The sequence below is a fragment of the Apteryx rowi genome, unplaced genomic scaffold, assembly GCF_003343035.1.
Source record: "Apteryx rowi isolate R43461 unplaced genomic scaffold, aptRow1 scaffold_98, whole genome shotgun sequence".
Classification (NCBI taxonomy): domain Eukaryota; kingdom Metazoa; phylum Chordata; class Aves; order Apterygiformes; family Apterygidae; genus Apteryx; species Apteryx rowi.
The window spans coordinates 1,229,638-1,249,623 of record NW_020451293.1 but is presented as its reverse complement, the minus strand read 5'-3'; the positions used below and the strand labels follow the sequence as shown (position 1 = coordinate 1,249,623).

The following is a 19,986-nucleotide window of genomic DNA, read 5'->3' as shown; positions in this document are numbered from 1 at the left end:
CCGGCCGGGCGCCCCGATACTCACTCCCCATGGCGGCCGCCCGACGGGTGCAAAGAGCAAGCGGCGGCGGCGGCCTCCAAGAGACACGTCAGGGATTGATCCCAACCGGCCTCCTTCCGCTTCCTGCCACGCGCCGCCGTCGCCGCGCGCCGCCGCCACTGCGCAGGCGCCGCCGCCGCCGTTCCCCAGCAACCGCCACCCTCCGCGGCCGCGCCGAAAAGGCGCCTACAACTCCCATCGTGCCCTGCACTGCCTCCGAGGCGGACTACACTCCCCAGGGAGCACTACGGCCCACGGCGGCTGGCCGAGGGCCCCCGATGCTTATTGGCTCCCCAGAGGCTATGCAGCCAATCAAGTGGCTGCTGGGGGGGGCAGTGGCGCGGGGCTTGCTGGGAGTTGTAGTCGCCGTTTTCTTGGCCTCCATCTTAAAGACGTGTGGGACGGGCACATGGCAAGGGCTGTGACGACGAGTTGAGGTAGCGGAGTATTTTGAGGCGCGCATGTTTCTGCTAGCAGAAGTCATGACKCTRGTTTAAGAGAGTCTAACAGATAAATACACTTATCCTTTATTTTCTGCTTTTACAGCTTTATGGTAGCATTTTTAGGCCTTTCTCTGCAATGAGAGACTCCCTGTGGAGATGTACCAYGCACRCAAAATGACYGCTGAYGGTCTCATGCAGTTAGGGCCTGAGGCCTCATGCCTGAGGCTAGGCCCTAACACACCAAATCTAGCTGGGCTTCTAATAAAATATGAAACACCGATGAAAATAGGAAACATTGGGCCATGTGTCAAGTCTTGATACGTCAACATATTACCATATTACACAAGAGCACCAACAAATATGTGGTCCCAGTGTCTTTATTACTGAAGGTGTTTCTTTCAGGTAGTAAGATAATGTGTTCTTTCCTATGTTCTTTTCCTGGCATTTACAGAGGGACTTATCACTGCTCTGAAAACTCAGGTAAACAGAGGAAGGAGAAAGACAAATAGAGGTGTTAATACAACTCAATTACAGTTCATGTATAGATTTTGTAAGGAGTATATCTGCAAAAATAAGTACAAGAGGGGAGCTTTCACCCTATAAGAGCAAATTTTTACATTTTAGCCAAACATCAGTAGATAGATGTGTGTGGTGGTGGTGGGGGAGCTGSGTGAAGGTTTATAAAATAAATGCCAGCAGGTAGAAAGGTGTGGAGATATTGCATAAGAGGTTTTCTCCTGTGACTTGCTATGATACCATTATCTGTTAAATATCATCTCATTATGTAAAAATGGTTGTTCCAACAAGAGATAGTGTGATGGTATTTTGGAGTAAAACTGTCATCATACAGTAGAATCTTAGAAAAACAGGGCTTCAGGTACATCTGGACATCATCCTGTCCTTCCTGCCCATCGATTAGCTGTCTCTAGCTGATGTTTGTCTAACCAACTTTTAAAAACCTTCAGTGACGGAATCCACAATTACTTTGAGCAACCTATTCCAACACTTTGCTATACTTTTCATTGGAATATAATTCCTCTCATCTAACTTAACTACTTTTTTTTGCAGTTAGATTACTTTTTGTCTTAGCTATAGTGGGCATGGAGAGTAATTATTCTCTTTTTCTTTGCTGTCACTTATATTTATGAAACTATTACTCCATGTTCCCTTGATTTCCTTGTCTATCAGTAACTCCATGTCTTTTGATCTTCTTTATAATTGTTTTTTTCCAAACTCCATGTTTTATTCACTCTCATTTTAATTGGTCTGAATCTTTCTTGCAGTATGGTGTCCAAAACGGGGCAGAGTAATCCAACCAGGCCATGGCAAAACCTTCTAGAGCATAAAAATTGCTTAATTTATATTAATTCTGTTCATACATCTCAGTTATCTCAGTTTGCTCTTTGTTTTTTTTTCAGCAGTATGACAATGTACACTAATGTTTCAGTTTGCAATCCACTAAAAATTCAGATCCTTTTCTGTGGGACTGCCAGCTGACTTCATATTCTCATTGTACTTGTGCAGTTGGCTAGTCCTGCCTAAATGTAGATAAACTTTGTCTTTATCAAATTGCATCCTAATTTTTTCAGACAATTTTTCTGATAAGAATGTTAATCTTCTTTTTTCCTGATACTTGCAGGTCCTTCTAGCTTCGTGTTGTTTACAAAGTGAATAAGCACACTCTCTCTTCCATTACCCAAATTCTTAATAAAAATACAAAATAGTGCTGGATCCCAAAGAGATTCAAATGGAACCTCAATATTCTTTCCAGATTGGCCGTGGATCACAAATCATCACTCTGTAAGTACGGTCTCCTATTGTTTTTGTATGTCTTTTATAATCATTTAATCTAAGCCAGGTTTTTCTACTTACGCCATGAGATAGTATTAAAAGCCTTTTTGTAGAGAAGATAAATGACAGCTATAATTTCTCACCTATTCACCAAACCTGTTATCCTATCAGAAAAAGAACTTAGATTGTTTTCACATGAACCCACAAAATCCATAGTGGCTGCCACAAATCTCCTTGCTATTATCTAGGTATTTACATATGATTTGTTTGATTATTTGTTGCCCTCTTTTCTGAGATTAACTTTGAAATGACTAGCCCCAATTGCCATTCCCTTTTTTCTCTTTTTTTTTTTTTAACTGGCAGACATTGTATTTATCCTTCTCCAGACTTCTGAAACCATGCCATCTCCTCTAAGAGTTGTCAAAGACATCTACTAATGGCTCTGAGATTGCTTTAGTTGGTTCTCATCCAGGGCAGCTTATTTAAAAACATCCAAGTTAGATAATTTGGTTTTAACCCATCAGTTTCCAATTAGTGAGAAGGCAACAGTTTTCTAACTGACATTCCATCATTTAAAATGAGGTTCAGAGCAGAGTTGATTTAATAACCTCCTACTGGAAGAGAAGGAAGAATTAGCAGTAGTCTAAAGGAAGACTAGTCTAGGAAGCAACAGCAGAGATCCAGGAGATTGTTGGTAGAAGCATGCGATAAAATGCCAACATTTTGCTGAATTTATTAAAATAAGCCAAACTGTTATGAGACTTGCTAATAACATCACTGTGCCAGATCAGTATGACATTAGAAAGGATTCATCTCATCTGCTTTTAGCTAATTAAAAGCCAAGTGTCTAGGTAGTTGTCTAGACTCTGTGATCAGTGGATATAGACATGGACACCTCTGGAGAAAGATTCACTCCATCCATCTTACACATCTGTTTTAGGATTAGATGATTCATCCTCCAGGGATATCTATCTCTATTGACTTTTGAGGAAACTAAGGTGACCACTTTGGATTAGATACTTACTTTTTTAGATGGCTGAAGCTAGAAGAGATGAATTCCACCCAGGGAGACTATAAAGTCCAGCCTCTTCTCAAAGTTGTTAACTTTGAATCAAGCTCTGGATTTTTAAGAAAGATTCTGAGGGGACGCTTGTCAATCTAGTGCTTCTACCGTAACTGCTCTTTTGAAAAATAGATAGTGACAGTATTCTGGGGTCGCAGCCATTTCCCCTCCACAGTGATATCTACTCTTAAAAATTGGTTCCATGGGGTAAAAGTCCCACCTGTTGTTCATGCTAGTAGCCTTTATCTGTGATATAAGAATAGGTGAAAAAATAGACTGTTAATCTTTGCATGGGCCCTCTGCCAGATTTCTTGGGTTCTTGTTGGTTTTGAAAATAACTGTAGACAATAAGGTACTTTGGTTTGCAACTGTAAGAAAATGAACCTTATAATTAGATATGGAATCCATCTAATTAGACATGGAAGCTGAATCACTAGCTTTACATCTACCAACTCTTTCCCAGAACTCAACAAACATCTGCATTTATCTTTATATCTGAACTTAGTATTTCTGCTTACCTCTGTATGTTGTCCATTCTGGATCTGAAAAAMTTCACATTTAGGGGAAATGAGAGTACAGTCCTACAGCTGAAATTTGCCMCTGAAGTTCAATTCTAAGTATAAAAAATTATTGGTCAAAACTAGTTTTCTTAGCATCTTAAAGTGAAAATCTCCCTTTTTGTCATCTGAAGTCAAAAAAATATAGAGATAGGAACCAGGGTCAGCTCCTTTTTATAATCAGCTGTCATTCTACTGAACAGATGAACAAAAGAAAGGGATGATACAGTTATTGGGGAGTGATTGCAATGTGACACTCTGGGTCAAATTTCTACCTGATGTTCCTCAGTGACTTTGACAGTTTATCCTGGGAACATTTTGGCTGCCAATCATAATTATAAATTGAGTGATAAAAAAGGAATGTGATGCACGAGGGCTGATTTTTAGGCTGTGTTTGAGGAGCACCTACTACTGCAAGGAGACTCAGTTTAGAATGGTGCCAGCTGGTGGAACTGGAATGATAATGAAGAGGAGGATGGCACATAACTAATAAACCACTCTTTAGAGGAGAGCAACATCTGAGAAGCAGACATAGATTTTAAACAGCTTGTTCTTTTCATGCCTCCCTATTCTTCCTTGAACCAAATCAATCCCTCTTACATAACCAAGCTAATCCTGCTTTGGAAATGAAGTGTAATTTAGGACCATTAAAAACATTAATATTCACTTACTGGCTCTGAAGTATGTTGCCAGTGTGTTCCACTGTTTCACACAGTGCAGATCTTCTGCATTTACTACAAAATTATGTATCTCAATCTACCTCTGTTAGATTAGCACAGAACTGACATTTAATTATTGGTTTTGAAGCTGGGCTTCACCGTGGAGTGACCGACTATGGATGCTGGACCCGATTGTGCTGAATTGTACCCTAATGCAAATGGCAAAGATTGTATGATTGCTTCAGTAGCCAGAAGTAAAAAGTGGAAAATAGGGKTGGAGAGTGGAAATGGGGAAGAAAGCATAGATGAATTTTTCGCTGCCTCTAAATGGCTCCTTTTAGTTCTAGTGACATTGCTCGCAGAAACGGGCCACAAACTCTGTTTGAAGAGATCAGTTTTTCCTGGTCTGTGACATGCTCACACTCTGTTTCCACATCGCTCTTTTTTTACCAATGTGACAAAGCTCGCATGTTGCACTGAGTAACGGTCTTTTTTACCGGAGAAACTAAGGGAGACTGTAGTCATTGTCACACCAGGTCTCAAAACGTCTGTGGGCTGGGGCCACTAGAGGGCAATGTAACTCTGTTCATTTGTACACTCACACACGCGTGCATGCACACACACACACACACACGCACACGAGTGTGCACCATACAAAATAGAGCTAGTTAATATTCGTAGCACTGGTCTGAAAGAGGGGTTCCGTGATAGCAACAGTGCTCTGTGCAATGTGTCTGTTTAATAGCAGTATTCATATGCAGTGCTTGAGTTTTAATGCACAAACTCTGCAAGCAGTAGTCTATTTAACCACAAGGYGGAAGAACAGCTTTACTTATGATGCCACAGCTTGAATGAAATATGCACACACTGTAGGCAAGTTTTATGATTGWCRTTATTTAATAGTTATATTACAGCAATGCCRAAGGGTCCCATTTGGGATCAGAACTCCTCACGCTAAGGGTAGTATAGATRCAGTCCTCAATCCTGCAAGGAACTTACTGCAGACAGATCCCAGTGACGCACACAGCGCTYAGGTCTGCGATACCTYAGRAAATAACTGCAAGTTTCTCTGTGTAGTACAGATATACCATTAGAGATCCCTTTACTTCAGTGAGGTTGCCCCAAAAGATTAGCATATCTGGCTTAGATATAGCAGCTATACCTARAATGCTCTGGCAGAATGTTCCCGGGAGTAACCACAAGCTTCACATGCTTTATCTTCCCTTTGCCTGCCACCCACATGGCTGTCTCTCAGACTGCTTGACAGTTGCTTGTCAGGTGTCYTTACCAATTTATCTATGGAGGTACAGGGACTCTTACAGGTTCTGGAGGCTGTAGCACGTGTAAAACAATTCAGGTCACAAGAGCAGGCTCAGAGTCTGCACAGCAGGTGAGAGTGGACTTAAGAGTGACCTTCAGGGAACCCTAACCAGACACCATTTCTAAAACAAAAACTATCCTTCTAGCTTAAAAGAGGGTTAATTCCTAGCTCCTTTAAGGCTAATGGTGAAACTCTGTTGATTTCAACAGAGCTAGAATTTCCCTTGGAGTCCTTACTCTGGAGATTCTTTCCCAGCTTGCCTGTGAAACCTGAAGCAATGTGCCAAAATGTAGACAGGAATCCTCTGTGGTGAGCAGATGTTGAGCGCCACATTTCTAGTTGAAGAATCAATGAATTATGTTTTCTTACATAAATTTGTACTTGTGCTCTATTTTATGGAGTATTACATAGTGATGAGAGATGCTGTGTGAAGCTCCTGATAGTCTTTTTTTATTGAAACAAAGAAATGAATTCATTTTTTTCTAGCCAAACAAACCCTCTGCTTCCTTAGTRAAAAGAACATTTAAAAGTACAAATTCCATCTAGCCCTGCTAATTTCCAGTTCAAGAAACACGTTCTAAAAGATGAAACCTGCAATGTTTTAGGGGATGAAATCCATCTTCTCTCCTAAGTGGAGATGGGTAAGAAATGCAAAATCTGATCCTATCCTAGGATCATAGAGTGTTTCAGAACTGTAGTATTAGCAAAAAAATTCCCATTTAGATATCTAAAATGAGATACCTAAACCACTATTTAAATAGAATGGCCCTAGATACATCAAAAGAACTAAGTCTAGCTTCCCCATCAGGCACAAGTCCAATATTGTAACTCACAAAAGAATTTTGAACATCATTATCAGGACATGAGAGGTTAACTGCATGTCTTTGTACAGCTTTGCATGAAATGTTTTGAATCCTGAACTCCTGCTATGACTCATACCCCTATTTCTCCAATTTGTTCATCCAGGCGCTCCTGGAAGATCACTTTATTCCGTGCATTTATGGCAATACTTAATAAGGTATCTCTAGTACTTCTAATACTGTAACTTTAATCGGCTGTGCTCTTAGCTGGCAGTATTACAGCATTGCTTTTTCAATAGCTACAATCCCGATTTCTGGCTCTGAGAAGTCAGACCTTCTTTATAACATGCACTTTGTGTAAGACAAAGAACCAATGGCTAAACCCTGATCTTCTCAAAGAACAATAGCAAAACTTAAATGGGACCAGCATTTTATCCCTTATCTTCAGGGAAGCCTCAACATTTCATGTAGACACAAAGCATAACATGTAGTTTTGCAATGATAGCAGTGCTATTACTTCAAAAGAAGCTCTTTTATAAACCTAACTTTTATTTGCTCAGTTGTGCCATGATGGGATCAAATTATGACAAATTATTGTCAAATTATGCAGATTACCAAATGAAGTAAAATAGATATTTGCAACCATCAGCAGGTGCACTATGGGCAGTAGAGACATATAAAAGAAAAACAAAGAGGTTTTACATCTTTCACTGAGAGATGTAGTATTGGCCATTGCTGGCAACAGGATTCCAGACTTAATGGCTGGTTCTCAATTGACAGCCTACAAGTTATATCAGTTCATTCAGCAAGACCCCGAGGCCCACAGCACAGTACAAACAAATGCAGAGATTATTTTAATGAAATAGCTAATGCAAGGTTAAAGTCCCTTATTAATATCTACATGCTTTCTACATGTTCTTTTCTCGCCTTTATTTGAGGTTTTTGAAGTCACCAATGTATTCTTTTTGTGTAAAAGTCATAAAACTTTACCACAGAGAAAGCTTATTTTTTGTTGTCCTACTCACTCGTTTTACTGTGGCTTCTCTGACTGGATTTTGTAAAAGGATAGTAGAGCTAACTAACGTGAACACATTCATGTTTCTAGGGATTAAGAACTGGCTTTCTCTTACATGCCTTTTTTTTTTTTTAATCTTCAAACTGTTGAACTAAAACCATTGTTTAGAAAAAAATCAATATTTGGAACAATAAGAGAAAAAGTGCTTGTCTTGGAAATATTGATGCTGACCTCCCTTAAGTGCTTACAGTCTAGTAACCAGATACATATAGTTCTGATAATCACCTCATTTACATAAAACATCACTGCCGACTTGATCGTGACATTCGCCGTGTGGAAGTTGGCTAGGACTAGAAATCATTGCTACTAACCTTTTGAGAGAGCCTTTGCACTTTTGCAGAGATAGCTTTTGGTACAGAGCATTAATTTTCTCTAGAATTTTTCGAGGCATTAGCAAAAATACCTTTCATGGTAAAAACACACTGAACCTATATTTGGGAATGGAAAAGTACTAATAAGAGGAGGCTGGCTGGTTTTCAAGTTATCAAGCCTTAAATGATACCTGATTCTTTTACTCTCTAGCTGGTATGTTTTGACAGTAGTCAAAAATTAGTAATAACATGGACATTGGACTTTTGCATCTGTGCAATCTGTTGTTTTTCAAGTCAGTGTTTAGACGTTGAATTTGAATAACCTCATGCGCACAATGACATACAGTTACACTGTTAATTTGTACATGGATCTGTACCGTTGTGGTGCACACAAGTAGTGGCTGAGGTTTGCTTGTAATTTCATGACTTTTCCATGAAAATCAAACATGTAATACATGAATATTTTTGCATGCACTCCTTATCATATGCATACTTGAAAAGCAAGCCTGTACATATAAATTGATATTTTTTAACCTGCAGCAGAACTGAATTGTTTATTTTATGGCTCTTTGCAGCTTGCTATATAAATCTTCGAATCTTTCACTTTTGGTCTCATGACAACATAAGGTTTTAAGTCCAAACTGATTGGAAGTTACCTTTATAACTATTGGCTTTTTCTTTTTTGGGGAATTCTGAGCAGCAGCAAAATTTCATCAAGTAAATTCCCTTCCTGGCTTTAAAACCCAAACTGAAACCTGAGCTGTTTTGTTTGTTATACGGTGAACGAACTTTGATTTGCTTTGATTTTTATTGTATTTCATTCAAACTTTGCTATAAAACAGCTCCTGGGGACACTTGCCTGAGAAACATTTCGTAAGTAAAACAGCATTAAATTTCCAGTCTTCCATTTTTAAAGTTTATTATATACATTTTTATCATGGTTGCTTATCTCCATAACATACCACTGTATGGTAGGCAACTGTAAATGTTAAGTAATAGAGCTAGATGTCTCTGTAGGTTTTTCTAATGGATTTTCTTTTCCCTTACTACAAAAGGGATTCACTATGTCATTAACACAGTGACCAGCACTTCTGCATTCTGACTGTGGGCAGTCCCCAGAAAGCTACATTTCCCCTGTTCTTTGACTTCGGTTTTGTCTCAATTGTTTTGTTGATGTCAAATTTGTTATAAAATTTTTTTAAAACAAATATGCCTCAAAAACCTGCTATAATTTAAACAGAGCAGAAAGTCTTTGTGGATGGTTACACAGTGGATTTTATGTTATGATTTTTATACTGTCGTCTTCAGTAGTTGGTTCCTTCTCTAGAAATGATCCACCTGTAATTTTCAGTGGAGCAACAGTGTCTTTCAGTAGCTGGCTAGATTAATTTCAGGTGCATATTCAGGTGGGATATACAAAGTTTTTTCTTGATACTGTCTTTCCTTTTAAAAACAATCACAGTTTGAATGTAAACTACCTACAAATTACTCGCTGTATATCAGTTTTTTTAATCATCTTTAAATTACTATTTATATCCTGATCCCAGAGAAGGCTTTTATAAATGCTAACAGGATTACACTCTTGGTTTGATCCTGCTCCTATTTCCTATTGGCCAAAAATCGTGCAGATTTAAATGGAGCTGGGTCAAATCCTTTGAGTGGATCACACCCTCATGAATCTCCTAATGCATTGCATACAATGTATCCACTAAAGTAGATCACAACAAATACGATTTAAATGGTTCCAGAAAAACCCAGCTAAAGCTTCCCTTTGAGTTTGTGTTTATAAAGATTTACTTTCCTTATAGAAGTAAACTATGGAATTCCATATCAAAATTTATCTAGCTTAGCTAGGTAAATAAAGCAGAAACTACGAGATGATCAGTGCAATATCACAGTAGGTCAAGYATATTAAAGTCCTTCTTAAATGCAAGCGAACAAAGACCCTGGCCAACTGAAAAGAGCAATGGAACAGTTAACACGCCTGAGTTTTACAGACATGTGAAGTGGCTTAGCGGTTTGTACCGAACATTTTTGTTACAGTGGTTTGTCTGAAATAAGAAACARATAGATCAGATTAAAGATTGAGCTGCTTGGGAAAATGGCAAATTTACTGGCAAAATAAGTATTATTTTGTGCATCAGATGACTGCTCCATGCTGCAATGCTGAGCAGGGGTGGATTCTTAATCCATTTTGGAAAGTCCTTTAAAACCTTTAGGAAGGTTTTATCAGCTGTGAATAGTGGAAATAGGGTAAGCTTCCTATCCCATGGTTTTCTTCATGTGCTAGTTGGCATCTTTGTATGAGAACATGGGAAGGTATCAAGCTGTAGGCTATTAATGCATGAGTCATGACAAGACTCTGCAGCAATTATCAATCTTTGTATAGTCTTTGACTATTTGTCCCCTGAAAGCACTCCAACGAGCAGCATTTACAGTGGGCTAGCTTCAGACCTGAGGTGAATACTAGTGCATTAAGGCACAGTTTGAGTGACTTTTCAAGTGTTAGTGCTGGCATAAGCAGCTGCCATACCACACACCCATTAGCAGCTGCTTGTTCCTGTCTCTATGCCTCTCTTTGTGCTGTGCCAGCACAGGCAATTTTGTAGCTTCATGGCAACATGGACTGCAAAGTGATCTGGCTGAAAAGGACTTCTGTAAATTATGCAAGCTGAACTACATATTTAGTCTCTTTTATACTCATTTAGGAGTTCTGACTGCAACATAAGTGAATACCTGAGTTGGCTTTAGTTGAGGCTGATAAGTAATGASARCAGTGAACACACAATAGCCTGGGCTTCAGCGTGGGCTGTTCAAGCCAGCTAGAGATCACGCAGAACTGCTAGGGCAGCTGACACTTGGGCCATTGAATCTTCATTACTAATCATTAGATCTGGCTTGGGTACATTTATTCAGTTTAAAATCATGTCTCACAACTGCAATACAGCAATAGCTTCATTATCAACATACACTTAAGTACAAGTGTGTCCCAGCTGACAGAAGAGAGGAACTGGAATGTATCAGCCACCTTTAAAGGTCMCTYTTCTTACATTTTTATCTTYTYACCTTYTGRWTTGTGCTTTGTGCTGTTGTAGACTCTCTTTAGTAGTTGGGCGAGCATTACAATCTTAAAAGCTACTATAGAGGGATGGAAAGTGAATAGRTGTCTCAGTAAATAAGTAAATTTAGGAGAGTACAGTAGAAGACTCTTGAGGGAGTCATACAGTAATATTAGTGTAACATGGGAGATCACATCAACTTACGTCTCTATCATTTCATTTTGACCCACCGCTAAATTTATCCTATGATTCAAGGTAATTCTTATGCAAACATTTCAAATAACCATAGGGCAAAAGTTAGTCTTACTGATATTGATGGGAATTTTGCCATTGATTCCAGCAAGCAAAAATTTGTCCTTAGAGCATCCTTACTGAAGGTACCTGCAAGGAATAAGCATATTAGGAATCCTTTGACCTTTGTGTTTTCTGAATATAAGGTATAGTTGAAGACTTCACTGCAATCTGGAAAGACCTCTTATGAACAGCATACAGTTTAGTATGATTCACTGGGATAAGGTCAATGCAGTGTCGCTTTCTGTGRTCCTTCGTAAAGGCAAAAAAGGAAGACAGAGGCCCTGCCACCAGCTGTTATGGAGTACAATATTTGCCATTGCAGTTTTAATCTTGTCTATTTAAGAGGACAAAGGATTTAAGTATGTCATTATTTTGTATGTATTAGAATAGCAGTAGCCAACTCTGCATATAATACTTAGCAAGATCAGTTCTTCCACTGGTTTGCTTTCTAGGAAAAGCAAAGGTTATCTGCTTTTTTAGGGAGATGGTTAGATAGATGCTGTCATATTGTGGGTGATGACTGTCATTGCAATCAAGAATAGAACTCAAACATGTTATCTCAGAGAAAGCTTATAGGACTATCAGTCTAAGCATCTAGCCCATCATTCTGGAGGAATTTAGAAAAATATATACAAATAATAGACACTGAACAGTCCAATATGACATTTGAGACCTGGATTAGATATGGCCTTTCTCCTTACAGGACGTGAACTTTCCTTAGATAAAGAACTGCACCCTTGTTTTAATGTGGTATTTCTGAGTGAATTAACTAGAGAGTAGGGGCAGAATGAAGAATAGGTGGAACAGACATCTGAAAWGATTTTAAAGACAGGTTTGAGAGCTCTTCCCCTTCTCTTTACTACTACTCCAGTTTGACTTCTTCCCTTAAATCTTTGCGACAGTTAAGCACTCTTGAAAGACTTTTAACCTTTCCTCTTCCAGTTATGGGTATAGACAAAAGTAACGCAAACTTCTTTTGACTGTTGTCTTTAACTCTGCTAGCAGGAATCATCTGGAGACTGGAAGGTGAATCTTGCAGGTTATTCAGTCCTTGACCTTGTTTTTCTGGGTCCCAGCAGGGCAGCCAGCCATGACTGTGGGTTTTTGTGTTTTTTTTTCTCTCTCCAGTAGTTTGATTATCTGTCCACTAGAAGCTGGGCCATATAGTAACATGTTTAGCAGTGGTCAGTAGTCAGCCGTCTGCAGGGAATGACTTTAAGCAATTCTTGACCTGCACTAGGTTTGCCCCCATGGTAGAAGAAAAGGTTTGGTGCTCTATTACCAGTCTCTCACATCTCATCTTTCGCTTTGTTTCCTTTTCATCCTCAACATAAGGGTGAGATTCTAACACTATGAGCTTCCCTGAGTGGAGATAGATTTTCAGATAGACCTTAGCTCTGAGTCTCTTCTCGCTTACATTTTTGTTACAGCATTGACTTAAAAATATTTATACTTGATTTATATCACTGTGAGGGAAAGAAGGATCTGTCCTATTGTTATTYATGTAACTCTTTATAAACTGTTTTTTTTAAAAGGTGCCAATTAACTGTCACACACAGGCTTCCAGTCTAATAAATTAAAGGAAAACAAAACAATTAGGTAGTTTTCTGATTAAGATCAGTTCTGTCCTGCAAGTAACTGCATTTGTTTATTTTGCCGGGGCTTTTTAACTGCAGGGCCAATACATCTCCCTGGCTATTTAGTAACCAATATTCTCTACACTGCAAAACTTGTCTTAACCTGAAAGATTTTTGGAATCTCAGGACTTAAGTATTGTAAATTACCCACCAGTTCAACTCTAATTAGTCGCACATGCACACAGATGGGGAAGGCCACATAATCCTTGGTATAAATTCAGTAACGGAGCAAGTAGATCCCACATTGTTTACACTTTAGCAAAATCCTAAAACCCTCTTATGAGTCTTCTGTAGGTGATTTCTTGGATGTAACAGTGCCTTTTAGTGGCCAGTTAAATGCAATACAGATCCAGATTCCTTATGGAAATCCCAGGAGTCTTTCAACATCTGCTTTCCTAATCAAAGCTGTGTGGTAGATCGTCTATATTCAGCTCAGGTCTCTGTTATCCAGTAAATCTGCTACACTTCTATAAACCACCTTCTCTTTTTCGCCTGTTAGCAATTGTGGCTGTCTAGATGGCATAATTTACTAAATCAAAACTGCTTTGAGAAACATACAGTTCACCCATTCTTATAATTACTACTGCTCAAATTTAGCCTCAGTAAGTGACCTCTCAATTTGCTGAGATTAGTTCTGCCTCTGTAGAAGTGTGACTAGCTATGAAACACATGCAGTAAGCCTTAGATTTCTTCTGCTTAACATATTGCATGATTTGATATCCTTTGTTTTTACCTATGATGAAGTAAATAAAATATCATGGTTGGAAATATCATGTCTCTCCTCTTCCAGGAAGACTCAGTTTCTGAATGCCCTGGACACCCATATTACCAAAAAGCAGATAGATGCCAGTTGTGCAATAATGTTAATAGTAGCCATTGTATAATGCTTTTTGATCTCTGGATCTTGACATACATTAAAGACATCATCGAGCCATCTCATCTAGAAATATAGTAAGGCASACCCTAAATGAGGTAGAGTTGTGTTGTTATGCCTTTTTTACTTCTGGATAAACCTAAGTGCAGAGAACAGTTTGCCCAAGATTAGGAAACAGTGACTGAACTGGAAACAAAACCCAGAGGTTCAGTCTTCCAGTCTGAGCACTGGTTACAACACCACACCTCCCTGTGGTTCTCCTGATACAAGGGAAAGCCCGGGAGTCTAATTTTAAGGGGTATCATAGCGTTTTCTGTTAGAAATCTGTAGTTGTTTCAGCCACATTTGAAAGGAATGAGTCAGGAATTTGTATATGTGGGAAGTGGTTTCCTCTCACATTACTGTACGTATGGATGAAATGCATTTCCTCTACTATGAAGTTGCTGAGTCAGAAAGTAAAGTAGTGCAGCTGACTGTTATTTTAGTGGCTGTACTTCGACCCTAATAATGAAAAGCCAGCAGCCTCAGGAGGCCAGTTTGGATAATGCATTTCATCATAGAAAAGCTGCCTAAGTCACTTGTATTCTTATAAAGAATGATTGGAAAAGGACAAAATCAGAAAAAATAGCAGTATTAAAACCTGATAAATTAAGAGACCAGATCCTTTAGTGAAACCTGCCCTGACTGAAACCGCAGGAGAATATCTGACTTTAAGACCTGATCTATATTGCAAAAATGGAGATGCCTCCCTCTGTGCTTCAGACTGTCTGTGTAACAACTAGTGTTCAGGAATCAGAGATAATGATCATGGTTTGCACTTGCAGTCATTACAGCTATGACATGTACAGTATGCAAGGCACTTAATGTCGAACTTACCAGCATCGTGCAGAGAGAGAGCAGCAAAACTAAGTAGGACACAGGTCACCTGTCTTCAAACCTGTGTTGTAGCCAAAAGACCAGTGACATTACAAAGTAGGCCGGCTTTATTTGCAATGAAATTGAACCACAAAATTTAGTTTGGGACCTGAACCTGCCCAAAGATGAGTGTTCTCAAATCCAGGGAGATGGTACGGCCTTCCTTCTGTCTTTCAAASTTGATTTGTTTCTGGATTAGTGGCTCCTACAAAGTCTGAAGCCTGCTGAGCACCTAGAGCGGCTGTTCCCGTCTTCTGGGGAAGCAAGGGGGAAAACAAGGAGGTAAAGGGCCAGTCACAGAAGTAGGCTGAGACAGAAGCAGGGCCAGGGAAAGAGATACAGGGCAGACTYGTGCAAAGCTTTGAAGAGTTAAGATTGGGAGAAGGAAGGGAGACGTAGGCAAGGACTGAAAGATTTCCCCATTTGTTCCTTAGTCCAGCAAGGAATTTAAGCTTCTGTTTGACTTGAAGCCTGGAATAGTTCCATCTATTTAAAGACCAGTGCTTTTTAAAAGTACTCTGATGAGCTCTGCAGAAGGCAGAGTTGCCAGGTATGCGTTAAAAAAAGGATCCTACTACTGTCATTAAAAAAATCTTCTAAAAATAATGTTATCCATATGTATATAAAACAGATGAATATACATCCTACAAAACTTATATGCATTTTAGTTTGAAGGTAATTTCTTATAGCAAGGCAGGCCACAGCGCTCTATCATGCTGATTCTCTCTGCTCTGGCAGCATAAACACATAGCCCCCAGTGCAACCTTCACTGTGGCTGAGATCATGGGTTATTATTAAATCATTCCATCAGACACCCAGACCGGGTAGTAAACACACAGAGGAGACATTTGCCAAGAAAAGAAGGAAAATGTACTTCTGAGTACATTTTTTCTRTATTTCAGCCAATTTCCAATACATTCTTTGCTTTCAAACCCAACATGTCAAATGATAGTAAATTGCAAATGTACTAGTTCCAGCTGAGCACAACTGGGAGTGAAATAGCTTTTCTTTGAAGCTGAGCTAGAGTCCACTTGAAAAGCTGTAGGGAGAGACACAGAAATTTACGAAGGAGTAGCTGAAATTCTGACCTGGTGATTCAAAGCACTGTGATTCATGAAACGAATTTTCAGAGGAGCTACAATATTCCATTAGGAGGAGAGCCTATGAAAGAGACCATCACTATAGCTAAGATAGCAATCACTGGGTAAACAGCTTATTAAAAGAATGTTATTTTCTTCCAGATCAGCAGAAAACCAATAAAATATAGATCTTAATGAATAAATTTTAACATTTAAAATACATATATTTTTCTAGCATTTMTTTTCACTGCTCTTCAGGTGATCAAGAATCTCACTACACATTTCAAGTAGAGTGAAGGAAAGATGYAAGGTAAAGATTTAGGGCCCTTTTACATCTGAACTCTCCCTAGGAAGAGAAGAGGAAGATCATTGCACACCACCTTGGCTCCTCTGCGTGTCAGAACATTCTGATTTATGTTGCTGGTGTTGCAGTTTTGCTGCTCCCTTTGCCTCTTGCCTGGGATGTGTTTGGGAGTGCTGGTACATGAGCTATCTCTGACAGCTTTATATGCACCAGGGCAATTCTCTGCTGGCAAGTCAAGGCTTCCTGAGTGGCCCAGTGCAGCTGGAACACAATACAGACTCTGACTATAAACTTTCAATATTGCCCATGTGCAAAATGTATGTGTGTTTATTTGGCGTGGCAGTGACTGTGAGCTACAAGCAATCACAGTAGTGGTATGTTAGAATGGGTGGTCACATGCCTGATGGACTACACACGTGGATAGTTACTATGACCACATGTACAAAAACTGAGATCAGAGGTCAAAGGGAATCCTTATGAAATCAGCTATGCACATGCAATTTCAAAATAAAACATTAGGTGAGGATAAAAGTGGAGAACCTCCATTAGCCTTTTATAGCATTTCATTTTTCTTTTTATTCCCTGTGTGCAACATCACCAGCTACCTCTCCAACATTTTTCTTCATATKTGGCAACTAGTGATGTACTTCAGTATTTCAAGTCAAACTGAAACGAATGCTTTTGCTTAACAACCCTCCCATTCATTTAAATAGTTCTATAGCTTGCCAGAGCTGCTTTGTGTGCATTTTAGTATTATGGATGATGTCAGCACAGCTTTGATTAAAAGCTCAGCTAACTATTGCTCAGATAGAAAGTGGCTGAAGCAAACTATTATTTCAGTGAAGGTCACATGCTTGGAGAATTCATATTCTATAGGGTTTTTTTGCATCAGGATTTGTAATAGAAAAAATGAAGACTCCTAAGGACTTTCCCAGCCATGTGAGATTACCCATGAACATATTGGTGGACATGCAAAATTGACATACTGTAGGAAGGATTTTGGCTCAGATCTGTATTTCTCAATAAGCATACTTTCTCCTTTTTTCTTCCTTCCTCAGTCAAGCATTCATTTCTAAGTATTAGTTTAGAAATTGTGGTGACCCCAAGGGCCAACAAGGAACTAAATGGGGCCTCTATAGAATTAAGAAGTTAGGACCTAAATTACTCTGCCTGTGCCCCCATTCTAGATATTTGATCCAGAAGAAAACAACTCCCTGATATTTAACGCTAGGCATTCGGACATGGGAAGAAACTGAGAAAGAGGGACACAAGAATTCCTGCTAATTGTTAGACTTTGTGGGCAGAGCATGAAGCAGTGCTCAGCGCACGTAGGGCAGATGGCATTCCAGTGGCTTATGAAAAAAAAACCAAAACCATGTTAACCGTCCACTGCTGCTCAATCTAGCTGGTTGAAAAGTCAGTGTATAAAACATAAGCCGTTGTTCTCCTTCAGTTATCGAGACGGACCTTCACAGAGTACATAGTTCTCATCCAGCTCACAAAGTGTCAGCCTAAAAACCAGAACATACGAAATGGGAAAGAAGTGGCCAGCTCTCTACTGGAATAAATAATAGAGGAGTCTCAGCTATGTTCCACATATGCGTTCAAATAATGCCACTGTTATTTGACTAATGCAAGCCTGCAAAAATCTCTTTTTTCGCCTTGAAATATTCTAAGTAGACTGTCTTTCACAAGGCAAAATCCAGTAGATTAACTCAGGTTTTAAAGTGAAGAGGTCAGGAATAGCCCATAATGCAGAGACCCAAACTAAAAGAAAACTTTAAAACATTCTTCCTTAAAACAGAAAAGGTGAAAGAAACAAAATCAGTAGATACTGTTGTAGAGTTTGGAGTAATCACAACAAAACACTTAGCTGTTTGGCTAAGAGAGCAGCCACTGAAGAGCTTTGCTTCCTGCTGACTTGAGAGCTCTGTAGAGAAATTACAGCAAGGTTACCTTTACTTTGCAGTAACAACTAAACTTACAAAAGAGTTTCCAGTTTTGCATGGTTAATTGGAAGAACTCTCTGCTGATTTTTTAAAAAACATATTAAAGCAGAATTTCTTTGCCTTCTTGATTTTATACCTAAGACAGTGTTTAGCAACCAGAGTGATTAAGATTTTAAGAATGGGTTGCTGGTTAGTACCACTGAAGTTCATGCTTGTCACAACTCTCTCCTAAAGATCTGATGACCTACGTATCAACAAAGGAAAAAAAAAAGAATGACTGGATAATACAGAAATGGTACAAACACAGGAGTACGTGCTTAGACTATGATGCTCATTCTGCCTTTGGAACATAACAGGGGACGAGATTAGTTATAAGGTTCACAGACCTACTTCTTTTCTGCATGTTTTCCTTAGTCCCCCCCACAAATTCCCTATTGGCTGAGCTATCCTCAGCGTGGTGCTGTAGTTATCAGGCAAACTTTAGTGACCTTCCCGCTAATTGTTTTTATATGACAGTTTAATATTCCCACTGGATATTGTAGAGACTAGTTCATGAATCAAAGAAGTCAGGGATGGGAAAGGGCTTTTGGGTCATCCTCTCCATCTCTCAGCCATAAGCGTTGCAGGCAAAAAAAAAAAAAAAATTGCTGGTATTTTTGCAGCCAAATATGTGATTTAAAAAGAAGATGGAGATGCTCCAAAGTGCAAATCCGGCAAGTGACTATGCATGAACTACTTGACAGATTCCCCTTTTTGTTTGCTAATTATTTCCTTCCATTTTTGTTGCTGCTTTGTAACCATAAAAAGCAACTTCTTGCTAAGAATGGATTACTGATCATTCTTGTGCTGTATTATAGCTTACTCTTTTAATGTTTGCCTCTGACCTTCATTCTCTGTCTATTGCAGCATACTATTATTTGCAGTTTTGACTCAAGAACACAACTGAGATTTCCAGCTCTCGTTTGCAGTGCCCAGGCAGTGAAACACAGATATACTATAAGGTAGGCACCAGAAAGATGATGAATAGTTATGAATAATTAAAATAGGATAGCAGGTACTAGGAACACTTAAGTTTCTCTCTAACTCACTGTCATCAAGCCCTATAAACTTAACGCTGCCTTAAGAAACATTGTTTGAACTACTCCTCTTCCCTGTGATTATAGCCAAATTGTTGGTAGAGAGTTTACTTTATGTTACTTCATTAGAGCTACTGCTATAAAAACAGCTACTTTTATATAAACATTAACTGTTTAGCACATTTATTCTCTCTCTGTAGTTGCAGAGCTGGTATGCTGATAACACTGGTTTCATTATTACTTTTTAGTTATGTCCCCTTCTCCATCTCTCTTTCAAAGGGAGAGAATTTTCTAACTGAGCTTTTAGGTTCTGGTCAGACCAGATTTCATGACAGGTAAGATCTATGCAAAAGCTTAGAATTCTTCTTTTCTTTGGTACAGAGGATCTTCCAAGCCTCCCAGAAGACTCAGTATGTTTTCTACTTGTACAGGCTCAGCTCTGCCAACAGAGAAAGGATCTCTGACTGTCCTGTTCATGAGTTAGACACTGCTTTCAGTAGCTGGTGTGGTTGGCTACTGAACAAGACTGTTTAAAAAAATAATAAAAAAAAAGACAAAACCCTCCTTGTCTCTTCTCTGCTTTTCCTCTGCTCCTGCATCAACCAACTACAGTATATCCCTCTGCGACAAATGGACCAGTTTTCATCAGTTGACTTAAGGTACTTTTTAGCCCCCTCAGAGGTTTGGTAGAACTCAGTGGGATGTACAGCAAAGGAAGAATTTCTCTGGCTAGAGCTTGC

General features: G+C 39.2%; 2 long non-coding RNA genes across 3 annotated transcripts in view; one reads left to right on the top strand and one right to left on the bottom strand.

Annotated features, from left to right (window-relative positions):
• LOC112960629 overlaps positions 1 to 166 on the bottom strand; it is a 6,464-nt gene extending 6,298 nt beyond the window's left edge. Inside the window, exon 1 of the long non-coding RNA XR_003251804.1 lies at positions 25 to 166. This is a non-coding gene — a long non-coding RNA (uncharacterized LOC112960629). The remainder of the gene's footprint in view (positions 1 to 24) is intronic.
• A 223-nt stretch (positions 167 to 389) lies between these two features.
• On the top strand, positions 390 to 19,761 carry LOC112960628. Of its 2 annotated transcripts, XR_003251803.1 has the most exons (5): positions 419 to 476; positions 934 to 962; positions 2,122 to 2,282; positions 19,077 to 19,171; positions 19,628 to 19,761. It is a non-coding gene; the product is annotated as an uncharacterized LOC112960628 (long non-coding RNA). The 2 variants fall into 2 exon arrangements; XR_003251802.1 differs by lacking the exon at positions 934 to 962 and having other exon boundaries at positions 390 to 476; positions 19,628 to 19,750.
• The last annotated feature ends 225 nt before the right edge of the window (positions 19,762 to 19,986 follow it).